Here is a 20207-nt window from a genome sequence, read left to right as displayed (position 1 = left end):
AATTTGATCTGATTTGCCCAATCATTTGGAATTAGACAAGACCTATTAGAAAAGTCATGTTTTCGAGCAAACCTCTGGAGTTGGGCTGATATAAACGTATCTAAGTTAAATACAGAAAAATTTAAATAAAAAAAAACTTTTGCTTAATTTTTATGTATTTTTATCTAAGCAATTTACATATTGATAAAATTGAATATATCGAATGAAAATTTAGTATGTTGGCTACCTGATAAATTTCAATCAATGTAAGACAACTTACACAATTGATAGAATACAGAATAGATTAGTTTTTATGTGAAAAATCATGACAATTGGTAGATAATCATCTTAAAAACTGAGATGATACATTTCGAACTAAAGAAAGCTTAAAAGGTAATGGGAACAAAAATTTAACTTGAATAAATAAAAATATGATGTGATGTTTAGTACTCATAACAACCAGGAGCAATCAGACAAAAATTTTAAGTATGTTGTTTGTATCAAACTACTAATTAAACAAGAAATGACAGAATCCTTCTCAGTAAAGGAAATCTTATTAAAATGTTGAGTAGAAGGAATTAATACTGAGAGTATCCAATCTGTTTTCTATTGTCTCTTGGTCTATAAAAACATTTTCAAAAACTGGAGAAAAAAAAACAAGTGGAAGCATAAAAATATTCTCTTTTATACAAATTGTGCAAAAACAAGAACAAGTGAATTGCATTCAATTTTTTTAGACCTTGATTTTTTCATAATTTTATTTGAACCAAAATAAAGTAGGTTTTTTTTTCCTGATTGATTGTCCCTCTTCTTTTCCCCTTGAATTTTAGAAAACAGTGTCTGGTTCATTTAATGCATTTTATTATTTATTTGGTAAATCATTATTTGATAATACATGCGATGGCATACCAACATAAGACATTACATGTCAATATATATATATATATATATATATATATATATATATATTTATATAGATAGATAGATAGATAGATAGATAGATAGATAGATAGATAGATAGATAGATAGATAGATAGATAGATAGATAGATAGATAGATATGCATAGACATATATATATATATATATATATATATATACATATCAGATCTGGTCCCTATAGTAGAGTACATTTTTTCATAAACAACCGCTTAAAATCTTCCCACAATTAATATACTGTAGTGAACGCACATAAATGAAGTTGTGCATTTTCATGTGTTTGTGTATTTTCGTGTGTGTGTGTGTGTGTGTGTGTGTCTGTGTGTGTGTGCACATACGCAAACTAGCATACTTATGAATGTATGTAGAATTATATATACATAGCAAATGTATGCATACATGTATACATACATGAATTAAAAATACATTTATGCCCTCTTTTATGATCTGTGGTTTAATCTGGAAAACAGCGACTCGTCGGTGATTGGTATGAAGCATATCTACTTTTGGTAGTTCGTCTCACTTTTTGCCGGGACCTTCACCACTTTCAAGAAATCTCAACAGTTCTGCTAGTTCTGCAGCTTCCTGTGCAGTGCAGAGATGTTCAAAATTTGTAGTGCAACCTTTTTTTATTCTGGTAAAATAAATAGAATGTCATTAATTTTTTAAAAGAAATTTTGTGAATTCTTAGGTATTAAAAAGTATGAAAAACAACTATGCTACAGTTCAAGCTAACATTGAGTTCATCGTGGTCACTCGACTTGTTAGCTACCAGATCTCCCTACAAACACCTTTAAAATAAAGAAAAATAAATTGACTGATATAGTCATAAATGCATTATATCTGAAGTAAAAAAATGTGTTAGTCATAATTGGAATATACGCTTGCTCGACCAAGGTTGGAGCTAGTCAACTGCTGGTCAAAGAGATCATAACACCGTTCCTATACTCGTAAAAGGATAGAAACCTTTCAGGAAAACTCTTCATCGCCTCTACTCTTCTGCGAAGCCGAGAACCATTGACAAATATGTTGGTTGAAACCATCAACAATTATAAGTGTTACGAAGAAGATTATAAACTCTTTATGGATGATCTAAAATTATTTATAAGTAACAAATTAAAACTGAACGGTAAATTGAAATAGTAAAATCTTGGATTTAAGACAGCCACACATACAAGTAATTAGAACTACATTAAACAACCAGTCAAATGACTGAAACAAATAAAAGAATGAAAGAAAGAAAGAAAGAAATCAGAAGAAGCAATTAATTCAATAAGTGGAACAGGAAAGGGAAAAAAATTAAAACTTTACTGCAGCATCTTCAACAGTAACAGCAGCAGCAGTGACAACAAATGTGGAAGCAACAGCAACTAAAACAACAGAACACACACCAACATCAAAGGCCACATCACAGACAGCAGCAACAAAAAGAACATATAGGGGCAGGTAATATTTTGGTATAAGACCCGGGAAGAAGTACATCTTCCGAAACTGTATATGACAGAGACCTGAATATTATCTAGTATATGCATAAAATAACAAGAAAATTGAAGCAAACTGCCGAAGAATTGTTACTAATGAGACACGGAGAGAAGTTGAAATATGTCATTGAACTGGAAATAAGCAGAATATGGGATGTGAAAGTAAAAACAACAGTGTAACAAGTAGCCATTTTAAAATAACGCGCCAATTGGTGGTAGCTGGCAATATGACGTAATGTCGTATTGCCAAAGAAATATTATTGTCGTTTTTCCATTGGTTAATATAACTGCTCATATAGAGATTATAAAAGTTACTTAAAGAATATATGTGCGTGATTTCGATTCTTTTAAGTCAAGTTGAGCAGTTATAAAAACCCTGGATTTTTGGAAAAACTTTAGTGTTTGTTGGATGTAACTGAACACCACGATACTCACTCCTTTGAGACATTGGTGATTTTCATACCATGTCCAAGGAAAATCCAACAAGTTTTATTTGAATTGTTGTGATTCATTTATTAGTTAGATTTATGAATTAGTTAGTGAAATATATAGTCGTACTTCTACACGGCGAAAATTATCTTTTCTTTCACATGTACATAATACAAAATGTTATATTTATATAATAAAACTAATTAAGAAAATGTTTTCTCTTCACGTTCTTCAACTGTGTATTATGCATTTCTGTAATCATTAAATTGTATTTTCTTATAGCGGTTAAATGAACACGAAGATAATATTATACATACATGACGCTAATATTTGTTAGCGTTCCATAAAGTATATTTCTCTATGGCGTTATATACTGTAATTCGGATTTGCGTATAATGATAACACTTAAGTTATAAGTGACGTTTTAATCATTATATACACCCTTACTTTAAAAGCCAGATAAAATAATCTATTTCCAAATAGGAAACACAATAAATAGCATTACATTACTGTAACAAAACTAATTAGAGAATATACGATATAAATATAACCTAAGTGAAAGCTCATGGTTGCTTAAAACCGCTTATAGGAAAATTGGTGACCCCGACGTGATCCGAACACGCAGCCTTCTGATCTGTGAAAAAGACTAGAAGTGGCAGAATTGTACATTTTCCCAAAAAACTTTCTCAGTTTGTTTGAGGATTTTCAAAATATTTTTTTTATATTCCTGGATCATATATATATATATATATATATATAAAAATTTTTTTTCCAGTCAACTGAAATGAACTGTATATAAACATTATAATTGTAAAGCCGTATTGAAAGGCTAATTTCATTTGTTTAACATGTAATTTATAAATGCATTGTATATATTGATGTGTTATAACTATTAATTCAAATGTTGTTTTGAAATATATATGTATTACGAATTTCTTTTTCTCAAAATGTTAACAATTTTTCTGGCCAAGAGCTGAATGTAGTAAGTAGCCATTTTAAAATAACGCGCCAATTGGTGGTAGCTGGCAATATGACGTAATGTCGTATTGCCAAAGAAATATTATTGTCGTTTTTCCATTGGTTAATATAACTGCTCATATAACATCAATAATAATAATAAAAATAAGAATAATAATAACAATAATAACAACAACAACAACAACAACAACAACAACAACAACAACAACAACAATAATAATAATAATGGCTTCAAATTTTGGTACAAGGCCAGCAATATCAAGTCGATAACATCGACCCGAGTGTTCAACTTGTACTTATTATATCGACCCCGAAAGGATGAAAAGTAATGTCGACCTCGGTGGAATTTGAACTCAGAACGTAAAGGTGGACGAAATGCTAACGACTCTTCCAACACGCCGCGTTAATAATAATAATAATAATAATAATAATAATAATAATAATAATAATAATAATGATGATGATGATGATGATGAAATATTCGCCCTTCAAGGATGAATTGTGGAATCTTAAATAACTAAATTTCATAATTTTAAAGTAAAAAAACAATATGGCTTCCCAAATTGAATGGGGAAAGGGCTCTTGCAACAGCTATCATGAAGATAGTTTTCCTCCATTAACTACTGAAAAGGTGTATATAACAACAACTACAATAACAACAACAGCAACAGAAATAAACGCGTAAATGAAACGTGGCGCTCAACATCGCAGAATCCATCCAGCAACAAACCAACCATAACACATATATAAAACTATAACAAATAAAAGTAAAATTTTAATTTGTGCTGCGACACGTCTGACTCAGCGAAGCATACATAACCAGGGGGATAAAATTCAGAATGGTAGGGGTGACTTCCTCTATAGAATATGAGCCCAAAACGCACTCCATTGTCACCCTAACGAGTAACGAACTGGTCCTCACATCAATTTACTTAGACCGTAGAGTTTTTAAAATAAAAATAGTCGACGTGCTCCCAGAAGTCAACAGCTGATGGTTAGTAGCCCTCTTCGACACAAAAGAGAAGACTAATATTCTACATGCCCAGAAGCTGCAGGGAAATATTGGTCGGGCTAGAGGATAGAGCTACTGATCCAAACGGTTCACCAAAGCATCGAAACTTTCTTGAACTTAATAAATCTACCAGACAGCACAAAATTACATGTGACCATTGAGAGCAGAAAGCTGAGGCGTTACTTATGCGTTGACACAAACTCCATCAAGGCTTTCTGTTTACAATAAAGGGAAGAAGAGAGACCACCTCTTCTGCTGACACCATCACCACAAAAATAACAATACTAACAACAAAAATAGTAGTAGCAGCACTAACAGCATCAATAACAACAAGATTAAAACTAACAGCCGTGGAAACAGAAGTAATACTAGCAGTAGCAAAAGTGACTGCAGCATTTTTAACAGTAACAGCAGCAGCAGCAGTAACAACAAATGTGGAAGTAACAGCAACTAAAACAACAGAACACACACCAACATCAAAGGCCACATCACAGACAGCAGCAACAAAAACAACAGAGACCCTCAAAACAACTGCAACTATATCAACAAAAGAACACCCCCAAACCTCCCAAGACACACCATATTGACATGTCATGTGGTGAAGATGATGATGAGGTCACCAAATGGCATATGCTAACAAATGCAGAAAAAGAAACAAAAATATACCAATCCAAAAAAAACTTGGAGATACGAACAAATTGGGGAGGTGACTTCAAGTAAAGATACAGTAATACCACTCCCAAACATTTTACCGTGACGGCTGACAAAAGAGACGAAGTGTTGCTAAAAGCCGATAACAGCCGCGGAAACACAGGAAGTGATGATTGGTTGCACGGGCAGCAAGAAAATTGCCTGAATTGGATAGTCTGCCTATAAGCTTTATATGCCAGGCTTGTTTGGAGGCTTCTTGGTGTTCCGTTATCCGATACTATAGTGTCCAGGACACCGTATCGCGCAAAAAGTTCGTGAAGGAACCTTATTGTCACCTTCGAGGTTGGTTTACTGCATTTACATATCTCCGGCCACTTGGTATAGTTGTGTGCCATGATCAGATAATACGCGCCGTTTACCGGTCCAGCAAAATCTATATGTAGCCTGAACCACGTACTATCTGTTTGGAATTTCACCGGTAATGACTATGCTGCGAGAGCTCAACCTCTGCAGGATTTCACCAACTGTTCAATATCACGGTCCATAGTAAGTCAATACACGTAACTCCTCATTATTGATTTCATTCTTGAAATCCCTGGGTGTCCCATATGAACTTCACTTAGTACACGTTTATGTAGTGCGGCTGGCACTACAACTTTTTTTGCGTACTTCAATACATTATCACACAGAGAAAAATGGTTCGCAATTTTACGTCTATTTTTATTTTATTTTACCTTCAACGTTTCTTTCATCTTAGCAATGAATTTGTCATTCTCCGACTTTAATTTTATATATGTTTTTTATTTCATTTTCCGCTCGCAACGCAGCAATCACGGTATCTTCGAATAGTTCCGTATTTTTTGGAATTAGCCTTGATAAGCAATCCCAACTTCTTGGATGGTATATACTCCACCGTAAAGTCGTAATTCAACAATATCGTGTCCCAGCATTGTAACCTATTTGTAGTATGGGTAGGAATTCCTTTCTTTGACCCAAAAATTGATAATAATGGTCGGTGGTTAGTTCTTGATGATACACCGCTCTTTTGTTCTTGCGAGAGACAATATCATTTTAGACGCACAATAGGATTTAACTGTTAAAAGATGGTTGGTAACAGCGTCGCAAACTTGTTCGGGCAGTTTTAACCGCCTGATAGTTATCGACTGGAATTCTCGAATATGCAAGTGTAGACTGTGCATCGGCCATCCAGAATGTTACTGAAACGGGCTTTTGTGAGGTCAGCGGAAGGGACTGTGTAGAGTGTTCACAGTTTTAACAGTTGTGTACACTGACTCAAAATATGTGACCTGCACCCTCGACCTAGATAAGACACATAAACAATGATACAAGCTCCCGGAATCTGAGTGACGAATTAGGTTAGGCAATCAACTTGATTAATGAATTAGATAAATGAATTAGTTAAGAGCTAATTGACAGAAGTATTCGTCAACATCCTGTGGTGGAACGCTTTGAAAAGATTGATTGCAGATGAATTAATAAGGTTTGGTAAAGAACTGCCGAAAGAAGAAAATAGGTTAGGCTCAGGGTTAGGAAATTAAAATTATCGATTACGAAAAGTATCGGTACCGGTGTGCTAGAGATGAGGATGGCGCACCATTTTCTGAATGTAGCGCTCGAAGATTGCATTGTTTGAGGTGAAGCATACGTTCTTAAACACGAAAGAATAAAAGTCGTACGATTGTTTCCACATTGCAGACATGGAAACAAAGCTCCAGTTAGATCTCTGACGGACCGGGAAGCGCGCGTGCTACTCGACTTGAGTGTGTGCAGCTTTTCAGTGGCATTTTGTTCAACTGTTTAGAGAAGACAATGAACTGGAGACGATAGTAAACTTTAGTTCCCACCATAACGCCCTGCAGAGGATAAGGAATATTGTGAAAAGTCGATAACAGTAGCGAGGTACAGTTAGTAGTATGCAGTTGTATGGGGGTCAAATCACTTAGTTTTGATGATTTGTCTTATAAGCTTTACATATATATTCCTGAGTTGTTCACCGACCTCTGGACAGACATCTCCTGCAACTGAAAGCAAGAATGGGCCAATTCCCGGTTATATGGACCGGAAAGTAATAGCTTCGCCACTGAAGTTACGCAAGTAAGGTATACGTAATTGATAACTTCCGGTTAATATCTCTACTGAAAGCAGAGTTTAAGATTTTAACCAAAGAGCTAGCAAAGAGATCGGTACTTCTCTTTAGTAAGGCAGTTGTGAAAGAGCAAACCTGCACGATCCCAAGCAGATCTATCTACGATATCCTCCTCATAGTGCAATACACCTTAGAAAGGATAGATTCTGCGGATCTCTGATCCATTCGCATCAACACAAAACTTCCGATAGTATATATCAACGTTATTTAGCGACTGCCATTAAGATAGTCGGTTTTGATTCCATTTTCCAGAAGTTACTTTAATTTTTGTAGGTGATCAGGTGTGGTTATTCTCTTTCCATAACTCGTCTTTTTGACAGGATTGCACTCGTAAGACAGATGAAGATTGAGCACCTGATAGCTGGAATATTCTCAACCTCTCACAACTCTATACTTGTTCATTAATGTATTCGGTGGAAGCTACACGTTAACAATCTTTAGAAGATTAGAGATGGGCAAGAGCGATAACGTTCTCATAAAGAAACTGGGTGTTGACGAGAATTAACTGATTGGTCTATTCTAGAATACTTCGGCTCGATGACTATGGATAACGTTTAGGATTTCCTGGTCTGACAGTACTACAGAAGTACATTGCTGGCTCGAAATAAACTTTACAGGCACGGATGTGCCGTTAACCAAGCCTGTCCGTGCTACATGCATTCGTTCAGGGTACTGACTTGTGGAGGATTGTCGAACAGCGTTTTTCACGCGTAGGGCGTATGTAGTTGGCAATCAAGTTCAACGTAAAAATCACCGTGATCCTTTGGCCGCAAAAGATAAGCAAATTTTCTCTGTCTACTGTCTACTTGGCGAAAATGGTTGTGTTGAGGATGCAACTGAAAAGATTGATGACAGACACTTTTCGTTTAGGCCATCGATTTTTTAAAGTTTCACTTTAAGATAGGGTGAAGGAGGTGCTTCCCTCCTCCCCAGTTCCCCAGTAAATTTGTGCAAGATGGTGTTGAACATGACCTGCATGAATGGACCTGCTCTCAGCATGTTTCTTTAAATTGAGGATTGGCTACTGGAAGATGGCACTTGTCGTTGATGTTTAAGAAATATTGACTCTATGGGTTTCTTTGGTCGGTTTTAAGTCGTTGCCCCTCACCTAATGGGGAATCTTCCCTGTTCATATTTTATTGTTTTGTTATTTTTTACATGCACGATTGTCTTTGTATTCCATCTTTTGTATTGTCTCCCAATATTTTGGAGTCCTTGTGGCAAATGAAGAATGGATTATTATTATTGTTATTATTATTATTATTGTTGTTGTTGTTACTGGTGAGCTGGCAGAATCGTTAGCACGCTGGACGAAATGCCTGTCACTACGTTATGAGTTCAAATTCCGGCGAGGTTGACTTCGCTTTTAACCGTCCGGAGTCGATAAGTACCAGTGAAACACTGGGTTCGATGTAATAGACTAGTTCCCTCCCCCGAAATTGCTGCCCTTATGGCAAAATTTAAAATCAATTTTATTAGTGTTTATTTTTGTCCTCCATATGTTCACCGCTTAGTTCTCAGCAATGCTTTGAATTTGAGAGATACGACAGATACTTTGAAAAGTTGAGAGATACGACAGGTTAGCTTGAGAAGTTAAGCAGTTGTGGTCGATAAAAAAGGCAGCATTAATATAATACCAATAATAGTCGGAGCCATGGGAACAGTGAGAAAAATCTCGAGAAGTATGTGGAACAAATATGGACTGCAATAAGGGTGGAGCACTTTCAGAAAACAGCACCGCTCGAATACTCTGGAAGGTGCTCGAAGAATAAGGGGTGTTACCTAAGTTCACTGGTAGTGAACAGCTGACACTGTAGTACATCTCCAGCATTAGAAGCTGTGCAAAGGCAATGATAACAACAACAACAACAACAACAACAACAACAACAACAACAATAATAATAATAATAATAATAATAATAATAATAATAATAATACATGTCGTGTATGCTGACAACAAAATGAAACCATTGATCATGTTGTCTCCAAATGCAGTCTTTAAGCGCCTACAGAGTACCTCAACAGGCATGATAGAGCTGCACAATATATTCACTGGGTAATTTGCAAAAACCTGGATTTGCCCCATGAAAAAAACTGGTGGGAACACAATCTACCGCCAGTGCTTGAAAATGACCACATCTCACTCCTCTGGAACTTCACCATTCAAACTGACAGAAATATAGATGCAAATAGGCCAGACATCATATTGAAAGACTTCAGACAAAGAACATGCCTCCTCTTTGATATGACTGTCCCAATCGATATAAACGTATCTGTCAAGACCTACCAAAAACTGAGCAAATATAAAGATCTTGAAATAGAAATCAGCAAAATGTGGAACCTGAAGACTAAAACAATACCTGTTGTCATAGGTGCCCTGGGAATGATAGCGAAAGGGGCTGATTGCTACTTAACTCAGATACCAGGAAACCCCAAAATGGCAGAAATTCAAAAGATAGTGCTCATGGGAACTGCTCATATCCTACGCAAAATACTCTCTATGTAATCCCAAGGTTTAAAACAAACTTTTTTTAAATTTTTTTAAAAAATTTATTTATTAGACATTCACTAGTACAACACCCCCCAAAAAAAAACAAATATATGGCACACTAGGCATAACAACAACGTGAACTTCCAACCTGTTGTCTCTTGAGGTCTCTGGCTGAGACTTGGAGCCAACTTGTACAGACATAAAGCAAAAGTCAAACATAGAATAATAATAATAATAATAATAATAATAATAATAATAATAATAATAATAATAATTATAATTATAATTATAATTATAATAATAATAACAATAACAACAATAATAATGATAATAAGTCAAGGTCAATGAGGCATATCAAAAAAGGGTGAAGATGGTGTTGAAATCCAACCTGAAAGCCAAAAATTTGATTACCGCAATGAATATCTGGGCAGTTGCGGTGGTCAGATATAGCGCGTCAATCCTCAAATGGACTAAGGAGGAAATATCAACACTGGATAAAAGGACGAAAACATTGATGACGCTGCATGGGACGCTACACCCTAAAGCAAACGTAAACAGTCTATATATGAAAAGAAAGAATGGTGGCAGAGGACTAATTAGTATAGACCATTGTATAAGGAGTGAAAGGAGAACGCTTGCTGAGTATTTGATAAATAGTGATGAAGACCTGCTGCAATGTGCCGCGAAAGATATGGGTGTAAATGCAGATGACATTATGGCAAAGCAGAGTTTAACCAAAGAGCTGAGAAGAAAAGAAGACCTTGAAATGAGAATGCATGGTCAGCTTGAAAGGAATACACAAGACGTTAAGGATAATACAGCATCGTGGGCATGGCTTGAGCGAGGTGATTTGAAGCGTACCACCGAAAGTCTGATCATTGCTGCACAAGACCAGGCACTTGCTACCAATTCAGTGAAGTATAACATCTATAAAACTTCTGACACCCAGAAATGCAGACTCGATAGAAAGAGTGTGAAAATATGACACACTTCAGAGCCTTGCACAAAAAGAATACAAACGCCACCACGATAAAGTTTGTACTTTCATTGGCTCTTGTGCCATAAATACCAATATGAAGTGACAGAGAACAGGTGTGAGCATGTACCAAGTAAAGTTATGCAGAAGGATGAAAAAGTAACGATATTCTGGGACTATGATTTTCAGATGGATCGTGTAATCGAACACCGTCGGCCGGATATTGTCATATTGAATAAGAGAGAGATAAATACTGTCAGATCATTGATGTAGCCATACCAAATAATATGAATGTAGTGAGTAAAGAAGTTGAAAAAATCACCAAGTACTCCGAATTGAAAGTGGAAATGGCAATATTGTATGGAATGCGAGAGGGTAATGTAAAAGTGATACCAGTGGTGATCAGGGCGTTAGGCTCAATCCTATTGAAACTCCAAAACTTCTTAAGGCAACAGGAAATCCCATGCAAGATTGATGTCTTGCAAAAAGCAGCCTTATTGGGCACAACGCACATCTTAAGGAAAGTATTATCTGTCCGAGGTCCTCGTTGTGACTTGACAGATGACTAAAGACTCCAATGCGTTTTTATCTACACTGTGTGACGAAGGAATAATAATAATAATAATAATAATAATAATAATAATAATAATAATAATAATAATAATAATAATAATAATAAAAGATTCAGACATATACATAACAAAAACACCAGGACTTACAAATATATATAACATACAGAAAATTGCACTACTGGGCACTGCACACATCCTATGCAAAACACTTTCAACAGAGTAACCATAAGAGCATCACAGCAAACCACAACACATACCCAAGGCACACAGAGCTGCGCTCTGTAGTAAAGTGAAAGCACGTTATAAAAATAAAACTACTGAATAATAATAATAATGAGGATAATAATAATAATAATAATAATAATAATAATAATAATAATAATAATAATAATAATAATAATAATCCTTTCTACTATAGGCACAAGGCCTGAAATGTGGGGGAGAGGACTAGTCGATTACATCGACTCCAGTATTTCACTGGTACTTAATTTATCATGCCCGAAAGGATGAAAGGCAAAGTCGGCCTCAGCGGAATTTGAACTTCAGAACATAGCAACGGGCGAAATACCGTTAAGTATGAACATGTTTAAACTTGAAAAATTTTATGAAAATATTATACGTTTAGGATTTTTATAAAATCTGGATTCATCCATCCACCATTCACCTTCTTCGATCACTATTCCTGGTAGGATTGCTAGGAAAGAGTCTTCAGGCACCTCTTCCACAGGGTCCTATGAGAAGCAGCCGTCATTAAACATTTCTGTTGGATTCCCAACTGAGATTAAGGATATTATCAACCATCTCTCTCGTGGTCTATTACTATCTATTCCGTCAGTCAGCTTAGCTTGAAGAATCTGTCTGCGATCTTTTCCTGTGACATAGTATCCATATGTTCGTAGTACTGGACAGGTAGCGACTCAGACTGGAGAGCGTCTCTGATCTCAGAGTACCGTTACTCCAGAGATCAATTCGGAGGAATCCCATTTCGGCCGCTTGCATTCACGATCTTAATCATTTGATCTAACATTCATGAGCATAGGTGAGAATAGATACGAAAACCAAACTGAATACAGCAAGTTTGGCTTTTTTACCATCTTCTATTCTGAGAATCGAATACTGAACCTGGCACATTACTGTATCGGCACTTGCAAGTCTAGCATATAATTCAGTGGAAAGACAGTTTCCATAACAAATTATGCACGTTGTTGCTGTTGTTATTCAAGGTAACCAACCCAAAAGTTTGTATATCAGGAGGTACCCTGTTCAAAATACTCGTATTATTATTTAACCTTAGGTCAGTTTTTATCAAATATGCCTATAATGAAAGATACCCTAACCATGACTCTCCAGTCTTTTTCAGGCATATTGTACCCCTGGACAACAGTATCTAATGTGTCCTTTTTAAGGAAGGGTGCCATCTGAATGAGCTTTGACAGTTCCTATTTCTAGCTGCTCAAACGACCATATAGAAGCTCCTCATTGTCCTTTATTTAGCATGACATGACGTAGTCTGGAAGAGATTTGTCAGCATTTATAGCAGGCTGAGCGATAATCTCTCTCTCTCTATCTATCTATCTATCTATCTATCTCTTTCTCTCTCTCACACATCCACACCCACACAATGTACTCACACTCAGACTCACAAACACAATGCACTCACACACACGCGCACACACATACACACAATGCACTCACTCGCATGCACAGTCACACGCACTCAAACACATATGGAGACATTTGGTATTAGTATGGGTAAAAAGACTGAAATGACAAAAAGGCGTTCATATAGACAGACAGACAAGACAGGCAGGCAGACAGACAGACAGAGGGTCGGGCAGATGGGCAGACGGGCAGACGGACAGACAGACAACAGATAGGCAAACAGATAGGCAAACAGATAGACAAGCAGAAAGACGGGCAGACGGACATACAGGCAAACAGATTAACAAACAGGCAGGCAGACAGACAGACAGACAGACAGACAGACAGACAGACAGATAGATAGATAGATATATATATAGATAGATAGATAGATAGATAGATAGATAGATAGATAGATAGATAGATAGATAGATAGATAGATAGATAGATAGATTAGCGATTCTAATCTCCTCAATCAAAAATATTCTGAATACATCGAAACTGGAATGAGAGTGAGCACCTACCTTGTACCACCTGTACCCTCGAGTAGAATTTTCAAGAGGTTTGTAGACGCTCTTTTACTGTAAGATGAATGGAAATAATTATCAAAAAAATAATTTAAAATATTGGCTTTTTGTTTCGGTGTTGGGTATGGCAAGATTTAATGGAAAAGGTCTATCCTAAACGTATTTAATAGATATGAGAATTACAACTGAATATATTTTATGTAGAACAACGTAGATTTCTAGACGGTTAAAAAATGAATTTGAAGGGTTCCGGAGACAAGTAGAAACAAATTGATAATTGAAGCCATTGTCCTAAATAGATAGATAGATAGATAGATAGATAGATAGATAGATAGATAGATAGATAGATAGATAGATAGATAGATAGATAGATAGATAGATAGAAGACAGGCAGGCACAGACAGACAGACAGACAGACAGACAGATAGATAGATAGATAGATAGATAGATAGATAGATAGATAGATAGATAGATAGATAGACAGAGAAGACAGGCAGACAGACAGACAAATAGATAGATAGATAGATAGATAGATAGATAGATAGATAGATAGATAGATAGATAGATAGATAGACAGACAGATAGATAGACAGAGAAGACAGGCAGGCAGACAGACAGACAGACAGATAGATAGATAGATAGATAGATAGATAGATAGATAGATAGATAGATAGATAGATAGAAATAATAACTCATTAGTTTCCTTTTAATTTGTTCTTTCAAAGACCACTTTATAGATGAAAAGTTTGCCCTTAGATAAGTGAAACCAACTTTAACCTTAACTATTTGCAAATAACTTGTTGATAAGTTTCTGAAGCACATCAAATATTGTAAAGCTACGCTTGTGGTGTAGTGTATCTCATGTGGTATCTTGCAAATAAATGATTAGGTAAATGTTTTGTTCAAATAGGCTTAGTGAATTAGATCCAGTCATTTTTTTTGTCCGTTGATGTTCCTGCCGGTGTAGTTATTGCAATTCTTATTTAACTCTTTAAGACATTCCATCCGTCTTTATCCAGAGAATTATATCTAAGTCTGTGTTGTCTAAAGTGTATATGTTCACATTTTGCATGTTTACCTTTAAGTAGGCGTATATCGATTTGTACGTTGTTTTTTTTTACAAGTGGTCGCATGACCTGGTCACGTGATAGTTGAGTCCTGTTCCATCCCATCACATGACAGACCAGCCGAGCCTGGGAAATTTGTGCCTGTTCGCTGGGAGCCCACTGTCAGCTATATAAGGGTGGTGTTCTCTATTTCTTTGGTGAGGCGAGTTGCGCGGTCAGGTTCAGATCTCGACAGAGATCAAGTTTTATTTCGCTGATAGCCTCCGACGCGTACGCCTGTTTTTGCCTGCCAGCAGAAGTCATGTCTCGTATTTGTTTTCCTGTTCAACGCCGCATACATCATATACCAACTGCATGAGAATCATTGTGCATATTTGCTGACAATATTATATTTCAAGATGTATCTCAGCAACGTTACCGTGTTAATACTCTTTAACAGATTGAATAAATCATCGCATTTAATCTTCGTGGTTTTATGTTTCTTCCTTAATCTACATACACACGTACATTGGAACTCAAACCAGCTTTATTCATCAACTCAACTAACTCCGTGAAATGTTCTCTAAGACAGGTTTGTTAGCGAGCTATTTGACAGTTATTTTAGTAGGTGGAGCTACTACGTAGATTCTTCCTCGTTAACTCGATCCTGTTGTTGTTGTGTGTGGTGTAGTGGGGCAAGTGGAATACAGTGAATCATGATAATTTTTGAAAACGTGAATACTCAAAAGGTTGGTTTCTACTAGCTTTTCGCAATTCAAACATTCGTTACTTCATTTTATGAAAGACATCATTACTTGACCATTACTGTAGAATATACAAACTAAGCAACCTAGTTTTTAATACCTTCATCTATTCAAACTTTACTTGCGCTGAGGTCAATGTAATTTGCTTACCGGCTCCCACGGAATTGCTGGCCTTAAATTTGAAACTGATATAACAAATTATTTTAATTCACTGAAATAAAAATTCATTTTTAAACAAAAATGATCCTGTGAATTCATTTTACAGTGTTTAAAGCGAATGAAGTGCTTTTTAAAATTTTCCTTTGTATCATTAAATTTATTGTTTTCTTAAGTTGCTGTTGAAACAGTATGTATATGATTTTGTGTTAAAGATTCCTTAAGTGTGCCTAATATTTGAAAGAATTTAGTGGTCGTTTTTTTTGTAACAGTCTACAATTGACTGCTATTCCAATAATTTAATAAAATATGGCGCTAGTTATATTCTCGGTCTTCTTTGAGTTGTTCAGTCTTATGTCGATTCACTGTTTCGCGGGAGATAATTCACTGCGTATTCGGCGTAGAGCATTGACTACTAGCATATGACTTAAACAGATTGTATGAAAGTATGCCATACGATCGTTTCGATCGCTGGTCGTCCTCAGAGCGACAACAGTGAAAACTTTTAAATAAAAATATGAAACTCAACCTCGTGCTTTGTATTACATATGAAAGTAATCTACTTCAGTGTAACTAATTTCGGCGAAGCAAATACATTACACACACACACACACACACACACATACACACACACATACACACGCGGGCACGCGCACGCACACACATACACACATACACACACACACACACACACACATACATGCATACGTAACTGCATGCATGCATACATACATACATACATACATACATACATACATACATACATACATACATACATACATACATACATACATACATACGGGCGCAGAATTATGTACATACATACATACACACGGGCGCCAGGGGTGGACTGAGCCGTCGGTCAATCGGGCACTGCCCGAGGGCTCGGAGCTCAGAGGAGCCCGCGCTCTACATGTTAACTTATCACTGCTAAGGGGCCCGGCAAACAGTTATGCCTGGGGGCCCTTAATACTCTCAGTCCGCTCCTAGTGCAAGCTATTTTCCTAAGGAAACGTTGTCGATTACGCAATCTAATTTTCCGATATCGTCTCGGAAAGTGGCATGAAAGGTTTAAAATTTTTCTTTCTGTTGATACTTTTAATATACTTTTATTTCCTTTAATTTTGTTGATTTCTTTTACTGTACTAATAATGTAATCTTTTTATAAACGGAGGCATTTAGCTGGCTTTTACGGATGAGTGTACGATAGTGAACAATCTTTTTTTAGCAACACTTCATTACAATATTTGAAGCGATTTGTTCTGTAGTCGGCATCTCCAGAAATGGATTTTCGGTTGATACCCAACACGCTGTTGACTCGACATCTGCTTTTAGATGAAAATGGCCTGTAAATTGGATGTAAAGGCCTATAAATAGCCTTTGCCCTTACATTTTCATTGCATTGTCTGAATGTTGAAATGCGATTGTAACAGCTTGTTCTCAGCTCTTCGTCTTTCCATGCAGCTAATAGCGATGCTTCTGTTTCAAAACTTAAATCAGATTGACTTCTGTATAACCTAATTTAAATTCATTAAATTCTATCTCTCTCAGAATAAATTGAAAATTAATTGGCCAGATATTTTCTTTTGTTCTCAAGCTTTTTCCTTTCTTTTTTATTTTTCTTTGTTTTTTCTCTTTTCATTTTCTATCTCATTTTATGTTCTTTTGGTATTATACTTCATTCATTTCTCTCACTTTAGTTTTTCCATCAACAGTTCTACGCCGTTTCTTATATACAGTTAAAAAAAAATTTTGTAATCACTTTTCATAGCTAAAAGACTCTTCAATTACACAACGAATTAAATTGCTAATGATAGGATAAAAGTAATGAGTCTATAGGAAAGACAAAATTTTGTGTTATAATTTTCAAAAGTAGATATATATGAAAAAAGTATCTAGTATTCCACAAATATTGAATTTTATCTTCTTGAAATATCACCAGCATATTGAACAAGATCCTCTGAATGAATCTTTTTGATATACATTTTGGAAACTGGCCAGGAAAAAATGTCAACTATCTTGTCAAAAGAGCGAACACTTGATGGTTTTTGTTTGTGTTTATTTTTAGTATAGTTACCCTAGTTGTAATTTTTGTGCCTCCATAAACGCAGTCTTTTGTTTTCAATTATGATATTTAAATTGTGAAACCGATACACAGTGCAGAGCTACTTAATGTGGGGTCTACTGCATAATATATGTTCCTTGCTTAACATTAATGTTCTTTGATTTGGAAAGGGCATCTACTCAAATCTTGGAGAGGTTGAATAGATGATGAGTGGAGGTGTGTACTTGTGTGTGTATATATACGTGAATATATATCATTTCTCATGCATGTGTTTAATTTCGGTTTTTCTGGTTCTGTTTAAATATTCCTGTTTCAATATTTATCTCATACAGATCCGGCTGCAAAATTATGTTGATTAGATTTACAGAAGTACAAAAACGAAATCGTTAATAACTATTTCTTTACTTCCCACAATGGGCTACACACAGAGGGGACAAACAAGGGCAGACAAACGGATTAAGTCGATTATATCGACCCCAGTGCGTAACTGGTACTTAATTTATCGACCCCGAAAGGATAAAAGGCAAAGTCGACCTCGGCGGAATTTGAACTCAGAACGTAACGGCAGACGAAATACGGCTACGCATTTCTCCCGGCGTGCTAACGCTTCTGCCAGCTCGCCGAAATCGTAAATAACACGACTAAAATTACTAAAGTCAAAATAAAGTGATACTAAAAGCATGAAATGACAGTAACATTCATTAATATCATGGTGGCTTGTATTATAATTCTCTAATCTCTTGTAACTGAAGTCGGTCTATAGAAACAGAATCTAATGTCATTGTTAGTTAATTGAGGTTTTCATTGTAAAGAAGCCAATAATTTTCTCCTTCGAGAATGAATTCCATTTTCTCCCTCGAATGCTCTATTTAAGTATTAGTTACAAATTCTTCATATTTAAGTTTCGATTAAAAATATTGCTATAATTTTACGGAATAATCTTTCTAAACGACCTCTCAGTCACTTTGAGTTTGCGGAACGGAAATCGCCTGCGAATGATGGTTTTAATTTTTTGCACAAAGCCAGCAATTTCAGGACAGGAGAATTGATTACATCACCACAGTACTTGACCCCCGACAGGAAAAGTCGATTTTGGTGGAATTCGGACTCAGAACATAAAGACGGACGAAATGCCGCTAAGCATTTTGCCCGGTGTACTAACGATTCTGCCAGCAAATAATATTGTGTGTATTATGTTAAAAATATTGCGTTTTGCGCGATGGGAAGAATATCTATTTGTAACTATTCATTTGTAATATTTATTGACGTTTGATATATTCCATATTTTCAGAGAAGTGGAGCAACAGAAACCATAGACTGCTGTACTAAATGGCTTATTACTTTTAATTTACATCTCTGCGTACCGATAACAAAGTGAATGCCACCGCGGTTGAGTTTTACTTTTTATTGTCAATGAAACCATTAGTGTTTTGAAGTGCGATTTTGTACCAATGCAAGAATTCAATATATTCCATTGCTTTGGTGAAGCGAGTATGTTGCAAATTCAAATCTTGCAAAATTTAAAGTCTCCCTACACGTACACAGTTAATAACATCGGAAAATATATAAGCATCACAACTACCAAGTTGCCTATACCTGAAATATAAAGCCTATGAGTTAAATAAAAATCAAATATGTATACAGTAATAGCTCACTTTACAATGACCCGCTTTACGAGACCAGGGTTTACGAGTTTTATTTTATAATATATTTTTTAAGTACAAGATCCAAATTTTGAACGAAGTGCAGAAGTTTCTACTACCATGACAAAGTCTTCTGCTTGTTAGCGAAAAATTTATAGATAGCGAAAAAAGCTTTCTTCTAAGCAAAAACTCTAGATTTGTTTTTGTTTTAATTTACAAGTCCGTCTACGAGTGCTTGTGAATCGGCGATCGCGTCGAAGTGGTGTGCTCGAATCTAGTGCCAGTGAAAGTGATTCAGAAAATAATAATAATAATAATTTTTTGTTATAAATGATCTTGATATTCTTTTTACTTTACATAAAATATTCTTTACATTCTACTCTTGTTTATTGCCATTTATTATAAATTTTATAGGTAAAATATTTTTCTGGAAACGAATTACGATTTTATAACATCGCTACTATGAGAAATTATTGTTCTGCTTTGCAAGTCTTCGCTTTACAAGCGGTCTCTGGGAATAAATTAACTCGTATATCGAGTCATTACTGCATATATATATATATATACACACGCACGCACGCACACACACACACACACACACACACACACACACACACACACACACACACACACACACACACACACACACACACACAAGGGAGTGCTGAAAAGTTCTTGGCTTCGGGTAAAAA

The 20207-nt window shown here is 35.7% G+C and overlaps 1 long non-coding RNA gene across 1 annotated transcript in view; it reads right to left on the bottom strand.

Moving 5' to 3' along the window:
• Positions 1-1117: 1117 nt before the first annotated feature.
• LOC118763633 overlaps positions 1118-20207 on the bottom strand; it is a 41284-nt gene continuing 22194 nt past the window's right edge. Inside the window, exons 4-5 of the long non-coding RNA XR_004999397.1 lie at positions 13839-13895; positions 1118-1550 (exon numbers count right to left, since the gene is read on the bottom strand). This is a non-coding gene — a long non-coding RNA (uncharacterized LOC118763633). The remainder of the gene's footprint in view (positions 1551-13838; positions 13896-20207) is intronic.

Source organism: Octopus sinensis, linkage group LG5 (genome assembly GCF_006345805.1).
Source record: "Octopus sinensis linkage group LG5, ASM634580v1, whole genome shotgun sequence".
In the NCBI taxonomy this organism is placed as follows: Eukaryota; Metazoa; Mollusca; class Cephalopoda; order Octopoda; family Octopodidae; genus Octopus; species Octopus sinensis.
This window is presented reverse-complemented; position numbering and strand designations above follow the sequence as displayed.